Below are 14,932 nucleotides of genomic sequence, written 5' to 3'. Positions count from 1 at the left end.
GTCTTCTTTAGTGTGGGATGCCCAGATATTGTCCCAAACAATGTCCTTGACTCACATTGCTAAGACTCTGTAACCTGATACTTTTATTGGTACTCAATGCCCTTGTGTTGTTAAGATTAAAAATGGCACTTGCCTTTACTAAATTACCTGGTGCTGTCTGCTTCCTCCTCCACCCTTCATCATAAAAAACTTACTAATGCCTAGGTGTGATGCCAGCTGTTCTAATTTTAAGGATTGAACCATCACAACTGCATGTGATTTCTGGCATATGATTTTAAAGTGTATGCATCACAAAAAAAAATGTGTATGACAACTATGAGAAACCACTAAGACCAAAGTACATAACACAACTAAAGATTATACAAGCTCTTATGCATGTGTGAAAGCACCTTAACAAACTTAGCAAATTTTCATCTTTACAAATGCAAAAACAAAAGAAGTAGGCACTTTTTTGAAGGAAAGCACATTTTTGTATCTAACTCTAATTCACTTTAAAAAGTGTGATTCATTGTTCTCTGAATGAAAAAAATTAACTTTCCCCCTATGACTTGCTACATAAAGCCTTGAAATAATCTATGGTGAACTTGAAACAATTTATATTTTTCTTATAATTTCCAAAAAAAAAACCAAAAATAACTCGGGAATATTAGTCCCACAAAATAATGAAATTTAAGCTTCATTTGTATAACAAAACTAGATTTATCTGCTCAAAGAACTTAAAATTGATAATGTTTGATTTTAATTGTCTACTTCTCTGTCAGTTTTTTTCATTTTAAATTTTTTTAATTGTGTCAGCATGAGATTCACAGCTTCAGAGCTGTTAATGTTTGAGTTTCATGTTTGAGTTTCAGCCAAACTATGTTCCAACACCATAACTAGATGTTTTGGCAAAACACTATGTATGCAATAAATGTCCACAGATTTTATTTAAATAAGCATACGCAATTCAATCTTATAAGATTTCCAAAAATCCTGTCACTGGCTAAATTTCTAAAGAAAGGTAGAGGGAAAAGAGAAAACATTCCCTTGAATTTAAGAAGTAGCTAAACTGAAAGGAAGGATAGCAACAATTTTAGGCCCCTAAGGTACTTCTGATCAGAAGGGAATGCTGAAACTTCCCTACTTGAAAATTCAAGAGTTTGCTTTTTTTTTTTTTTCCCCCTAGAACAAGGCCATCCATTTTAACAAGAATAAAAAACAAACTCAATAGTACAGAAAAGGGATTTAAGGCATAGAATAGGCCAGCTTTCTCCCTTCAAATGCAAATTTGTACATTAAAATATGTGTGTAAATCATTATTGTGTTTCCTCTTGATTCATTCCTTTCCCCTTACCCTCATTGGAGCCCCAGGAATCTGAATAGCAATTGCAAAATTAAACAGTTGGTCCTTCTGAATTGAAATCTGATTCCTGATGGGCAGTCATAGCTCAGGACAATCCTCAGGGACAAGATGCAGTACCTTCTTAGGGAGAAAAATATTAAGGATGCCAGCAGTCAAGGAATCAACACCATGCACTGGGTCCAAATTGATGTGGCCGCCCTATTCACCTCCATGAATGGGAGAATCTTGGGTTGCATGTCACTCACTTGTGTCACATGTGCACTCTCATAAACATGATGAATATCATTCTCCTGACAGCTACAATAGAGAGAAACTGGAGAGTGTTGACATGCAGTAGGCAGTAGTTCTGGTGTGGTTGGGTACGAACATCTCACAGGGAAGGGGAAATAGCAAACCTCTCAATACACCGGCACTGCACTGCAATCTACAGGGCTAATTGCTAAATTGGCTATGTTATTTCTCCCCATTTTTTCTGTCCAAGAAGAATAAGTATTTGGAATTCGTTACTGGGGATAAAGATTTGAATGGAGTGTGGGTTTATGGGCTAGAGTTCGGTCAGCTCAGATGTGTAAATTGTAGCCTCTTGGGGAAAACAGGGGTCAGTCCCATAGAAGGCAAGCACCTTAATCTCAGTTTCACTCTCTAGGTTGCCATTTCAAATTATTTGATGTGTTGGCTGTATTTGCTAGAATAGTTGGGTTCTTGGAGATTTGAGCAGAAAATGATGTAGAAATGTGGTCCAGTGGTTGGAACACACTGGCCAAATACAGCACAGCTTCTCCATTGACTTTGGCACCAAGAATATCCAATGTTTAGTCTCTTGATACTATCTGATCCATTTACTGTGTAAGTGATAGACCAAACATTTTACATATCTAATCAAAGCTTATAATACTTCATGATATATATATATATATATGTATATATATATATATATATATATATATCCTGCAATAGTCAGATACTCTTCTCCACCATTCCAGGTCTTTTTTTGTGCTTCTTGTGCTACTTCTGAAGATGGTGTTTTTATGGTGTCTTCCTCCTTTCAATCCCAAACTGCTATCAGTGATGTCACAAAGCCACAAGCCTCAGTTCGTCCATGCAGGAAACACACACACAATTAATTTCAGTCTGAAAAGCACTGACAATAACTTAGGTGACCCCTTTAGACCTAATGGCAGTGAGATTTGATTGGCATAAAAGAGAATGCTCTCTTATCTAGCCTAAAACTTTATTTCTTCCTTCTTTGGGCACAGTGACCATGGTGGCCTAAAGGGCCAAGACCCAAGGTCACTAAGGGGCCAGAGCACTGGTCAAAGGAGCAGCCATCCTACCTGGATCCTATGTCTTGAAATAGTACTATTGATAAAAGCATGTTACGATTACATGGTCTTTTGGAAGGATCAGTTTCTTAGTCATTATATAGTGCCACCTTGATGACTGTCTTTTATATCTTGAAATATGATTATATTTTATTATAAGAGCTAGACTAATAAACCCCATATGTGTATTTTCTGTGGTTTACATTTCATTTACCCTCTTTCTTTTTTCTTTTCTGGTATAAATTAAAATATCTGATATGTTTTAATTTAATTACTCTCAATGCTTACATTGTAGTTCTTTAAACTCTGTCCTAGATTAGTTTTAGTTAACAGAAATCCAACTTTACATAACAATGTTTCCATATAGTTTCTACCTCCCAAAAACTCATATACCACTGAGTTTTTTTTCATTATTGTAAGTAACATAATCCAATATAATGGTACCGCTTTGTTTTAAATAGATATAGTTTGTGTTGCTATTTGCTCTAGGTAAAGGCCCTCCCGTTGATCGTCGATTTGCTCGAGCGGGCCCAGTAACGTCTCCATTGGAGACTTTGTTGTTACTGTGTCTGGCATATCAAATACTCTTGGTAGCTTGCCGGGCTCTCCGAGAGGGGCGGAGGAATCGAACTCCGGTCGGCCATGTTGGCCGCTTGTAAGGCGAACGCCCTACCCACTGTGCTATCGCTCCACCCCTGTGTTGCTATAAGAATACCATAACTTTATTTTATATACAATTGTCTTCAGTTATACGTTTTAGATTACTTAACCAATTTTTTACCAGTTTTTTCACCTGAAAAACTTTTATCAATGCACATCGTGGAAAACTAATACTGGAAATAAATTCCTTCTAATTTTCTGGCAATGAATTTTCTTCTCCCTTTGTAATGACTTTCAAACTCCTCCAACTTCAGAGTAGCCCTTGTTCTGACACTCCCTTTGCTTTCTCTCTCTCTCTTCTTCCCCTTCCTAGAATATTCAAATAAAATCTGTTTTTACTTCACTGCTCATCTGCTCCTGAAATTCCTTTCTACAAGAAAAGACAAGGAACTGAAACTTATGGATAAGGCCTAGGACTGAGTATCCTTTCCTGCAGAGGGCAATTCCTTGCCCCAATCTCATGGCCCCCCAAGAAATAGAATGGGGGGATTAATTACTGTGCCAAGAGACCAACCCGACATCAGGTGTGGGATCAGGAAAATAAAGTAATCACCCTTAGATGGAATTCCACCCTTGGGCAGATCTCCTAGCAGGATGAGATTTTGTCTTTGTATCTCCTAAAAGAATTTTTCCCTGAAAGAAGGGTTTCTCACCTGATCATTGTGCAACCACACCTATGTGTAATTGCTATGCACAACCCTACATTATTTCTCTAAAACTAATTTTATGATATTTGAATAAGTGCCCGCTGATTACCAACCAGCTTGGTGGCCCCCACTCCCTCCCCTATTTCATTCGCCAAACACCATTGGTCGGCTGGCTGAAGTGGAAATGGGGTCCTTGGCCACCAAACACATGCATTGTGCACCCATACTTTGAACTCACAATCAACCAGTTCCCTGAGTATAAATTTTCAGTTTTCTTTGTAATCTGAAGTGATCTAATGTTTCTTCTTAGCCATTTTAAATACCAAAAATAGTCTGCTTTTTAGTACTTTAACAATCCTGTAGTTTTGTTTTAATTTGACACTGTCAATAAGAACTGAGGTAATAGAACTTTACTCTAATGCTGTATAAAAACGTAACAAGGATTTTGACTCTTTTGATGCTCTCAATTGAAGGAAATCTCAACTTTTACTAGCATTCTTGTTTTTGTTATTTCTTATTGATATTCTCTAAGTATTTTTTTATTTCAGAGCTTTTTCTTGCAATTCACCATTATGATAGTGATACCCTGTTAATGTGTTAAAAATTATGTTGAAGGGGATCGTTCTGTAATATACCCATTAAATCACAATATTTATGGGACCCTATGAGTAATGGTTGGGTTTTTCACAATAAAGTTTGTGACATTTAAGAGTATCTTTTTCCAATTCTATTGCTTTGCTTGTTAATGACTATGTTTTTTCTTTACTTATATCATAAAGGCTAAATAGGGCTAGATAGAAAGGAATGTTCTCTGCATTTTCTAAATAACATTTGGACTTTTGCTCTGAATTAAGCTATAAAATCATAAACAATAATATAATATAATACTATATCTTATATGTAAAATTTAAATTCATACACTCTCAGTGGAAAAGTATCATTGTCCTAAGGAAAGATACAATTCCAAAGTAATTTTTCCAGTTATTTTTGATATTTGAAATTCCTTTAAGAAAGGATCAATTTTCTGTGCCACAAAGAGAAATAAGACTTCAAATATCTCCTTGAAGAAATAATATGTTGAGTTCAATTCTTCTTCGGTAAAATTAAATAGTAAGTCCTTTGAAAGCATGGAGAGCTAGAAAAGGAAAAGTAATGTGGATCAGATAAGCTGGGGGGAAAAATGAACAAAAATATAAACCAAGTATGAAAAAAAAAAAAACTCGAACTGTGCCTGAGCTCTCATTTAAACATAATCAATAGCTTTCTAAAGGAAGCATTTTGGAGTTAAGGAAGAGCAGAATGTCAGGTGAAACCTACCCATAACAAAATTGCTAATCATTGCAGGAGTAACAGGAATTTAGTGAACATTGTATTCCCATAAGCAGAAATAGGTCCAGAAAATTTAAGTGAGCTTCCTGGTAACAGAGATTAAAAACTATATAATAAAATCTAAAATAAAAATACTTTTATTTTTGCTATTATTTTTGTAATATATGATTATAGTTATCCATTTTGCTGAGTATGTAATAAAATAAAGAATTATAATAAAGTTAACAATCAGGATTTTTAAAGTATTTTTTTTTATTTTTATGCCTTGAACTTTAAAATCTTGAAGCATATTTGAATTCTGACTTTGAATTATTATCTTGGATAAATACTTGTTAACTGAAGATGAAACTCAACTATATAATAGAGTTCCTTACCTATGTACAGGTAAAAACAAGAAAAGGTTTTCAGTAATTATATTTTGTCAGAAAAGATATAATTGGAATAGTTCATGGGAAAAAAAGTTTAAGAAATCTCAGAATTAGGACAGATAAATTGCATAATACCAAGAATAAAATCACAGTGATAAATGCCTGAAGGAAATTATATATAATTTATCACTATGGAGTTTCAGTACTACATTCTCAAATTTGAAATAATAATAGCAAATAGGTAAATCATATAGAGTATATTCAGGGAGAATAGTGAATGTTGAATGAAGGATACTGTTCACCAAGAGAGGAAAATCAGAGAGAGTGAGTCCTTGATGTACATTGACTGGCTCCTTGTAGAATAGAGAATAGCTCCTACCCACAGAGCAGTCAGAGAAATTCAAACAGACGCTTGTTGTCTCTTAGAATTGAGGAAATTGGAAATCAAAGTACAAACAAGCCACAAAAACTAGATTCACAGTTCAGAGATACATAGGAGACTTTTTCCCAAATTGATTTTTAGCTTCCAGCAATCCCACTAAAAATCTTAGCAGATGTGTGGTAGAGTACCAAGAGTCTACAAACAGACACACAGATAAATAAACAGCAGAATCAATTTATTTCTAACAATAATTTAAAAATTCAATGAATAAAGAAGGTTTTATCAGTACGTTAGAGAAAATCAATTTCTATATAGTAAAAAATGAAACAGGATCCATGCTTTACAATAAATCAAATCAGAAATTAGCCTTGGATTTAAGTAAAAATCAAAATAATAAACTTTAAATAAAATTGAGAACTTTTTTGACCAGGATTTAGGCAAATAATTATTTTATATTGCCCAAACGTAATTTTTTAAAAAATGTACATGACAATCATCTAAACTCAAACTGCTACTTAAGATAAATATTATAAAAATTAAAGAAAAAATGTAAAATTAATGAAATATACCTTCCTTTCAGTACGAAGTAAAATATTTACATATTTTACACGAGATAAATCAGAATAGATAAACCCTTGTGATGGTATAACATATACTAAATAACTAATATATTTTTAATGTACCGTTTAGATGTGTACCGTTTTATTTGTCCTAACTAGAACTTTTAAGTTTATTTTTCAGAAAAGAATATATGAAATCTTGTTCAGCAATTCTTTTTAGTTTTAAATCACATCAAATTTAAATAAATTATGAAATAGAAAAATTGAGATTTCTTTTTTCCAAATAAAGAATGTCAAGTCCCACTAACCACAAGTGTGTGTGAGGCTGAGGTTAAGTCAGATAGAGAAGTGATTGCTATGACAATAGTAACTGGGAATGGTCACACTGGATCTGAGGGTTAAAAGTAGGTTAGGGATATTCTTGATAACCTTTCAGTATCAATATTGCAAATCACAATGTCACAAATGAGAGAGAGAGAGAGAGAGAGAGAGAGAGAGAGAGAGAGAGAGAGAGAGAGAGAGAAGTACCTGCCAATGAGGAAGACAAGGGGTGAGGTGTGGGGATGATGGAAGAGAACCTGGGTACACTGGTGCTTGAAAATATACACTAGTAGAGGAATGGGTGTTGTAATACTGTTATGACTGAATTCAATGATCAACGGCTTTGTAATACTCTAAAAAAATTTTAAAAAATTAAATGTCAGGGTTCAATGGTTTCCACACTGATCCACTGTCACTGTCCTCCCATTGTTCATCGATTTGCTTGAGTGGGCCCAGTAACGTTTCCATTGGAAACTTTTGTTGTTACTGTGTTTGGCATATAGAATACATCAGGGGTAGCTTGCCAGGCTCTCCCATGTGGGTGAGATACTCTCGGTAGCTTGGCGGGCTCTCCAAGAGGGGCGAAGGAATCGAATTTGGTCCAGCCATGTTGGCTGCATGCAAGGCAAACGCCCTACCGCTGTGCTATCGCTCCAGCCAGCCATACCACCCTGAACGCGCCTGATCTCGTCCACACTGATAGACTTATTTATTTTTTCCATTATTTTTACTGTATTAGAATAAAAGTCTTAATAAGAAACCTCAGGGACTGGAGAGATAGCACAACGGGTAGGTCATTTGCCTTGCATTAGGTCCGACCCAGGTTTGATTCCTTCGCCCCTCTCAGAGAGCCCGGCAAGCTACCAAGTGTATCTTGCCTGCACGGCAAAGCCTGGAAAGCTACCCATGACATATTCCATATGCCAAACACAGTTATCACCAAGTCTCACAATGGAGACGTTACTGGGCCCGCTCAAGCAAATGGATGAAAAACAGAAGGACAGTGCAACAGGAATATATCTTTATGTCTATGAATCAAGATTGTACAATAAATAGTCCAAAAGGAAAAGTAAATGAAATGGAGTTGGGTGGGGGAGGTTACAGCAGCTGAACCCTATCTTGAACATATTTTCTCGTTTCTCTCTCACAATTCTTTGGCCAAAAGTTTTGTCCTATGGCAATCTAACTCAGAAGAAAGTCTGTGAAATATAGTTTTCATTTTCTTTGTTTAGCTTTACACATTGCCTCTCCAAACTAAATTGAAGTTTTTATAGTTTCTATTAGTGATGAGGAAGGCTTGAATGGATATTGGATTGATAACTAGCAGAGAATGCCAGAGGCATCAATAGTACTTTTCATAAATAGATGTGGATACAAGAAAGAGAAAAGGTCTCAAGTTTGGTACTAATAAAGCATATGCAATATGGTTCCAGGAGAATGCAGTCTTGCATGTACTCTAACTTTACTTATCTCAATCCTGACAGTGTATTCAAAGTGCACATTGTAGAGAGGAGAAATGTCTATCAAACTGTAGGTGGAAATAAATGAATAATGACACATGTAACTGGATACATGTGGAGGTAAATAAGAGTTATCACTTATGTATGCCTTACCACTCATAACTAGTTAGAAATTAGTAAAAGCAGTATGTCATTTTTTCAATTTAATTTTCCATTAGAAATGAGTCAAACTACAAACCATATTTATATACATGACTTAACTGCCTGTGCTCCAAAAGGACACATCGGAGATCTAAAAAGAAAATATAGTAACAAGCTGAACAGAAGTGGGTAAAAAAAGCCAAATAACTAATCAACCACAACCATAGACTGGGAAAGAAGAGTTTAAAATGGCAAAAAAGCATGCAAGTTGAAATTTAACTGGTTAGCAGCTGGAAAAATAGCATAGCAGTTAGACATCTTCTTTGTACACTTTCATACCCGGGTCTGATTTCCAGCCCCCTGTATGGTTCCCCCAAACACTGCCAGGAATAATCCCTGAGTGCAGATTTAGAGTAAATCCTGAGCACTGCTGGGTGTGGCCCCCAAACTGAATTAAATGAATAACCATTTACTTATTTCTGTTAGATCTTTTTTATTGTCAGTAAAGAGAATATCACTTTTTTTAGGTTTTGAATATTCTTAATTCCTCAGAAAATGATAAACATATAAGCTAGTTAACATCAAGATATTTTTGAAACATAGAATTATAATTATGAAAAGAAGTTAGAAACAGTCCAATGATAAGATTATAACCAGCCTAGAATTATAGATTTATTTATTTTTTTGAGTCACCATGAGATACATAATTACAAAGCTGTCCATGATTGTGTTTCAGTTATAGAATGACTCAACACCCATCCCCCAGTGTCCATTTCCCACCACTGATGACCCCAGTGTCCCTTCCTCCATCCCTCCTTTCCCAGCCTACCTTTATAACAGGCACTTTTCTATTCTCTCTGTCCCTCTGTCTTTCTCTCTCTTTTCTTTTGCTTTCTGTTTCTGTCTCTCTCTGTCTCTCTCCATATAAATCTCTCTCTCCTTTTGGGCATTATGGTTTGCAATGCAGATACTGAGCGGTAATCATTGAATATCCATATGACCACCCAAGCAACTGCAGACCAAGAGAGCATGATTCACTCCCTTCAGATGTGGCTTCACAGTGAATGATGTATGGTGTTTGTTTTTTTTAACAGAAGCACCGAGAGGTACAGTTACAAAGGGATTATAGAATTTTTAACATACAGTTCTACTTATTCTATGGCACTTTGTTTAGAAAATCATAATTATATATAAAGTTTGTAAGCTTTGTAAGAAATTGTGATAAAAATTTATTTTAAAAATCTGTATGAAAAAATGATTGCAGAAACAGATGGTAATAAATCAAGTACCTTAAGTCTTAAGTTCAGATCATATTATTGATTAAACTTGTAGTAATAATCAATAAATAATTTAGTTAAAAAACCTTTGTATATTAAAAGTGCATAGGCTTCACCAAAAAAGGCAGTCCATAAATTTAACCACATTTGAGTTATAAGTATGTTCATTATATTATAATTTAAGAAAATAAAAGGTATCAAAATTTTTTCTGAAGTACCTTGAAGATATTTTAAGCAAAGTTATAAGCAAGCACATTATATTTTTCCTAAATAAGCATAGTTTTTTTCTTTTTTGGTTTTTGGGTCACACCCAGCGACACTCAGGGGTTACTTCTGGCTCATGCACTCAGGAATTGCTCCTGGCAGGGCTTGGAGGACCATATGGGATGCTGGGAATCGAACCTGTGTTGGCCATGTTGGCTGCGTGCAAGGCAAAGCCCTACCTGCTGTGCTATCACTCCAGCCCAAAATAAGCATAAATTTTGAAATCTTTCTCTGGAGCTCAAAAAATAATTGTAATTTCTCTCATCTGTGTATTGGAAAGAAGCACATAGTAAGAAAGCAAGAGATCCAAGGCAAGAGAATTGACCCAAAGAGCTGAGTTTACTTAAGAGATGGGAGAGGCATGGGGAGATGGTTTGGGTCATTGGTAGAAGGAAGTTGTGACTCTGATGGTGGGTGCACTGTTAGAGCAATGTAAGCATGAAACTACCAGTAACTGTATTGTAAATTAAGGTACCTCCGTTAAAATGGAGGGGAAGTTGCTTGTCTAGCCCCATCCTACCTCACTAATTCACACACACACACACACACACACACAAACACACACACACACACACACTATTTGCAAAGATACCTTATACAAGGAGGGCAGTCACTCACTCCTTGCAGAAATCCCACTTGGAACTTCGTTGCTGGTGGTCTTAACTTGACTTTACTTCTGATAAATGCTTTACTCGAAATATTTTTTAATTGAGTAAAAGAAATGATTTGCTTCCAGAGTGAATTAGCTATGAAGTTATTATTTTCAGTTTATTAAAGGTTAAAATATGGATAAGTCGTTACAGTTTATAGCATGTATCAATGGTAACTGTAAAGCTTTCTAGTAATATTTTTAACAAGCAGACAGCTTAGCACTAGACTTTGATAAGTAACAGTGAAACATGTACATTTGTGTAGTAAGATAGTTCTAATGCAATTTGAAGGCTGGGGTATGTCTGTGAAATTCAGTGAGGATGAACGAGTGTTTATCACCTCTGATTACAATTGAGAATGAATACAATAGTGAATCAAAATTGAATTATGAATTCAGAGGTTGCTTGAATTTGGTGATACATAAAATATTTGCAAAGGTTCATTAGTTTGCTCAGTAATGGCTTATTAATGTGGGGAAATGAAGTAATTTTAGAGGTGATGTCTGATGGGTAATTATGTAGGAAATAAGAACAATCGGAGGTAGCAATAGCAAATATAGTCATCTCAGAATTGAAAATAAATCAGAAAAATTGTCATGGGTAAGAAAAAGTTTTTTAATCATCATGCTCATATTTCAGCCTCTAGAAAGATTGTATATATTTCTCCCAAATGTAGAATGCATATATTGTTATATTGTTTTATTTTATAATTTTACAAATGTTTAAAAATAATTTTCTAATTTTACTTTACCAAAGACTGCTAACATCAACAATTCAAGACAAATTTTAACCTCCTCATTCATGTCTCAAGGAACAGTATTCTTTTGAATACTTTTTAAGGATGGACTGGAGCAATAGCACAGTGGGTAGGGCGTTTGCCTTGCACGTGGTCAATCTGGGTTCAATTCCTCCATTGCTCTCAGAGAACCTGGCAAGCTATGGAGATTATCCCGCCCACAATGTAGAGCCTGGCAAGCTCCCTGTGGCATATTCAATATGCTAAAAGCAGTAATAACAAGTCTCACAATGGAGACACTACTGGTGCCCGCTCGAGCAAATCAATGAACAACGGGATGACAGTGATACAGTGCTACTTTTTAAGGATGTGTTGTTTGTTAGTGGTATAAAAACTATGCCAGCATTGTTCTTGAATATCTTAGACAATAAAGCTAGATGAACGTTATATGGATATTTAATATAAACTATGAATTATTTTAGACTGGAAAATTTGCTTGTCTGTTTGTGGGTGTTTTTATCATTTAAAAATATTCTTTTTCTATACTATAAATATCACTTCTTCATTGAATTTCACAAATGTAAATATATTATTTCACACTGGCTATTTCATTTTAATTTTGTTTTCTTCACACATTTGGTCAGACATACTTTGTATTTTTTTACTTTATGAAAGATTATTTTGTCACTTTGTTGTTATTGGACAACTAAAAGCTATTAATATAAAACCCTATGGCTCAATAATAAAAGGAGGAATATATTACAGGATACAAAAATTTATTAAACTCAGTATACATTTTCTTCATAGTTTATTACTGTTACATAAAATGAGTAGTGTTGAAAAGCATATCACATACACTTTAGTTTTTTCAGTGCCAGGTATGAACTCAAGACATGCAACACGCAAGCTATGTACTCTAGCAATAAACAACATTCTTGGCCTAACCAAAACACACTTAAATAACTGTGAACTTTTGTTTAATGACAATACAGCATAGATACCTTCAGCCCATCTGCCTTCCAAAAGGATTCATTCATAATTTTCCCTTTTACAATAAACAAGTCTAAATCACCATTTTTATCATTGTTTCACTACAATTTTCATTTTTGTTGTGGTATGAACACAAGTTCTATATACACTCAATAACTTTTAATTAAAATAACATTATTTAATATAGTAATAATGTTATATGTCCCACCACCCCACAGAAAGCCTACAGCACCCGGTATTCCCAGGCAGAATCCCATCTAAGAGCTAACCAGGCCCGACCCTGCTTAGGTTGCGAGATCACATGAGATCAGGCACATTCAGGGTGTTATGGCTGTAGACTATATGGGGCTGGATACCAAATACCAGTAACAATAATGGATCTCATTCTCCTAACCCTGAAAGAGCCTTGAATATGGCACTTTTTAAAATATCAGGACTAGGATGAAGGAGACGTTACTGGGGCCTGTTCGAGGCAATCGATGAACAACAGGATGATTGTGATCGTGATCGTGATCGTGATGGGGCTGGAGCAATAGCACAGAGGGTAGGGTGTTTGCCTTGCATGCAGCCGCCTGATCAGTCTAGCTTCAATTCCTCCGCCCCTCTCAGATAGCCCGGCAAGCTACCAAGAGTATCTCGCCTGCACAGCAAAGCCTGGCAAGCTCCCCGTGACGTATTCGATATGCCAAACACAGTAACAACAAGTCTCACAATGGAGATGTTACTGGGCCCACTCGAGCAAATCAATGAGCAACAGGAGGACCGTGCATAATGCTAGGTAACAAGTCTCTAAAAATCAATTGAATTTATATAACTGAAATTTAATCTCACTGAATAGTGTCCCACTTATTCCCCATCTAGGCTCCAGCCCTATTATTAAGTAGTAAAGAGTGAAATATACAGAGGTTAAGGGCTTGCCTTGCATTGAGCCAAGCAGGATTTGATTCCTTGCATTATATTATTCCCTGAACACCACTAGAAATGATCAATGAACACAAGCCAGGAAAAAACCTTAAATACCAAAAGCAAACAAGGTTTTCAAATTTTTCATATCTTTGAAAGCACCTAGTTTTATATCATAGCAACCTTTATAAGGTATGTGTTCTTATAGCTTAACTTTGCATTTCCGTGATATTATTTGTATATTTGTTGTAGTTGAATTGCACCCCTGGGTGTGTAACAAAAATGAGGGAAAAAAACAAAGTCAAAATTATATCAACTGCACTTGCCCTCTGTCTTATTTAGCATAATGCCACTTAGCTTCATCTGGATCTTTACATGCGGTATAATTTTAATTTTAATAATGAATTGTTGTACATAGTCTATTTAACCACATTCTCTTCATTCATCCGCTGATAACATATATACACACATATATATTTTATATATACATATAAACACACACACTTATATGCACATCACTCCTGGAGCAGCTCAGGGGACTCTACTGGGTGCTGGAGATAGAATCCAGGTAGGCCATGTGAAAAGCAAGTGCCCTACCTCCTGTACTGTTCCTCTGCCCTCTACCCCATAAAAAAAAACCTAGTGTGTGTGTAGATATAGATATAGATATAGATATAGATATAGATATAGATATCCTATAGGATTGCCAGATCATATAGTAGTTACTTTTAATGTTTCTGAGGAACCTCCATATTATATATAAAATTAGTTATATCATGCACTCAGGAATTACTCCTGGCAGTACTTGGGGGACCATACTGGAAGTAACGCCAGGATTAATTCCTGAGTGCATGAGTTAGGAGTAACTCCTGTGCATCACCAGGTGTGACACAAAAAGCCAAAATAATTACATCTCAGTGAAATTTCATAAAAGCTAGAGTTACCAGCAACTGAGAAGTATATTAGAAATGAACAAAGGTTTTTTTTTTTTTTTTATGGGGTAGAGGGCAGAGCAACAGTACAGGAGGTAGGGCACTTGCTTTTCACATGGCCGACCTGGATTCTATCTCCAGCACCCAGGAGAGTCCCCTGAGCTGCTCCAGGAGTGATGTCTGAGCAGAGAACCAGAAGTAAGCCTGATCACCACTGGGTGTAGCCTAAAAAAATACAAAAAAAAAAAAAAAAACCCCAAAAACCCCACAAGGTTTTGGATTGTTTTTTTTTTCCCCCTTTAATTTTGTGTTTTTTTATCTTTTGTTTTTGAGCCACTCACCCGCATGGCAAAAGACTGGCAAGCTACCCGTGACATATTCGATATGCCAAACACAATAACAAGTTATGTGATTGTACAAGAGTGCGTAAACTCAAAAAAGACGGCAGCAGCGTCAGTCTATCTCTCCCACCGCCCACGTTCGGGTTCGGTAGTCTCACGCTGGTTCCCCCACCCTGGGGAGGTTGATGGGCAGGCGAAGGAAGGAAAGAGGGCCAGGCAGGTTGGTCTTAGTTACAGTTTATTCCAATCCTCTCTCCATCGTCTCCCTTTTCTGCCTCCCCCTCTCTCATGCTACTTCATTCTCTCT

The 14,932-nt window shown here is 35.9% G+C and overlaps 1 pseudogene; it reads right to left on the bottom strand.

Annotated features, from left to right (window-relative positions):
* Positions 1-12,669: 12,669 nt before the first annotated feature.
* Positions 12,670-12,788, bottom strand: LOC130028468 (uncharacterized; annotated as a pseudogene).
* Positions 12,789-14,932: the final 2,144 nt, after the last annotated feature.

This window comes from Sorex fumeus, unplaced genomic scaffold, assembly GCF_029834395.1.
Source record: "Sorex fumeus unplaced genomic scaffold, SorFum_2.1 ptg000039l, whole genome shotgun sequence".
Classification (NCBI taxonomy): domain Eukaryota; kingdom Metazoa; phylum Chordata; class Mammalia; order Eulipotyphla; family Soricidae; genus Sorex; species Sorex fumeus.
This window is presented reverse-complemented; position numbering and strand designations above follow the sequence as displayed.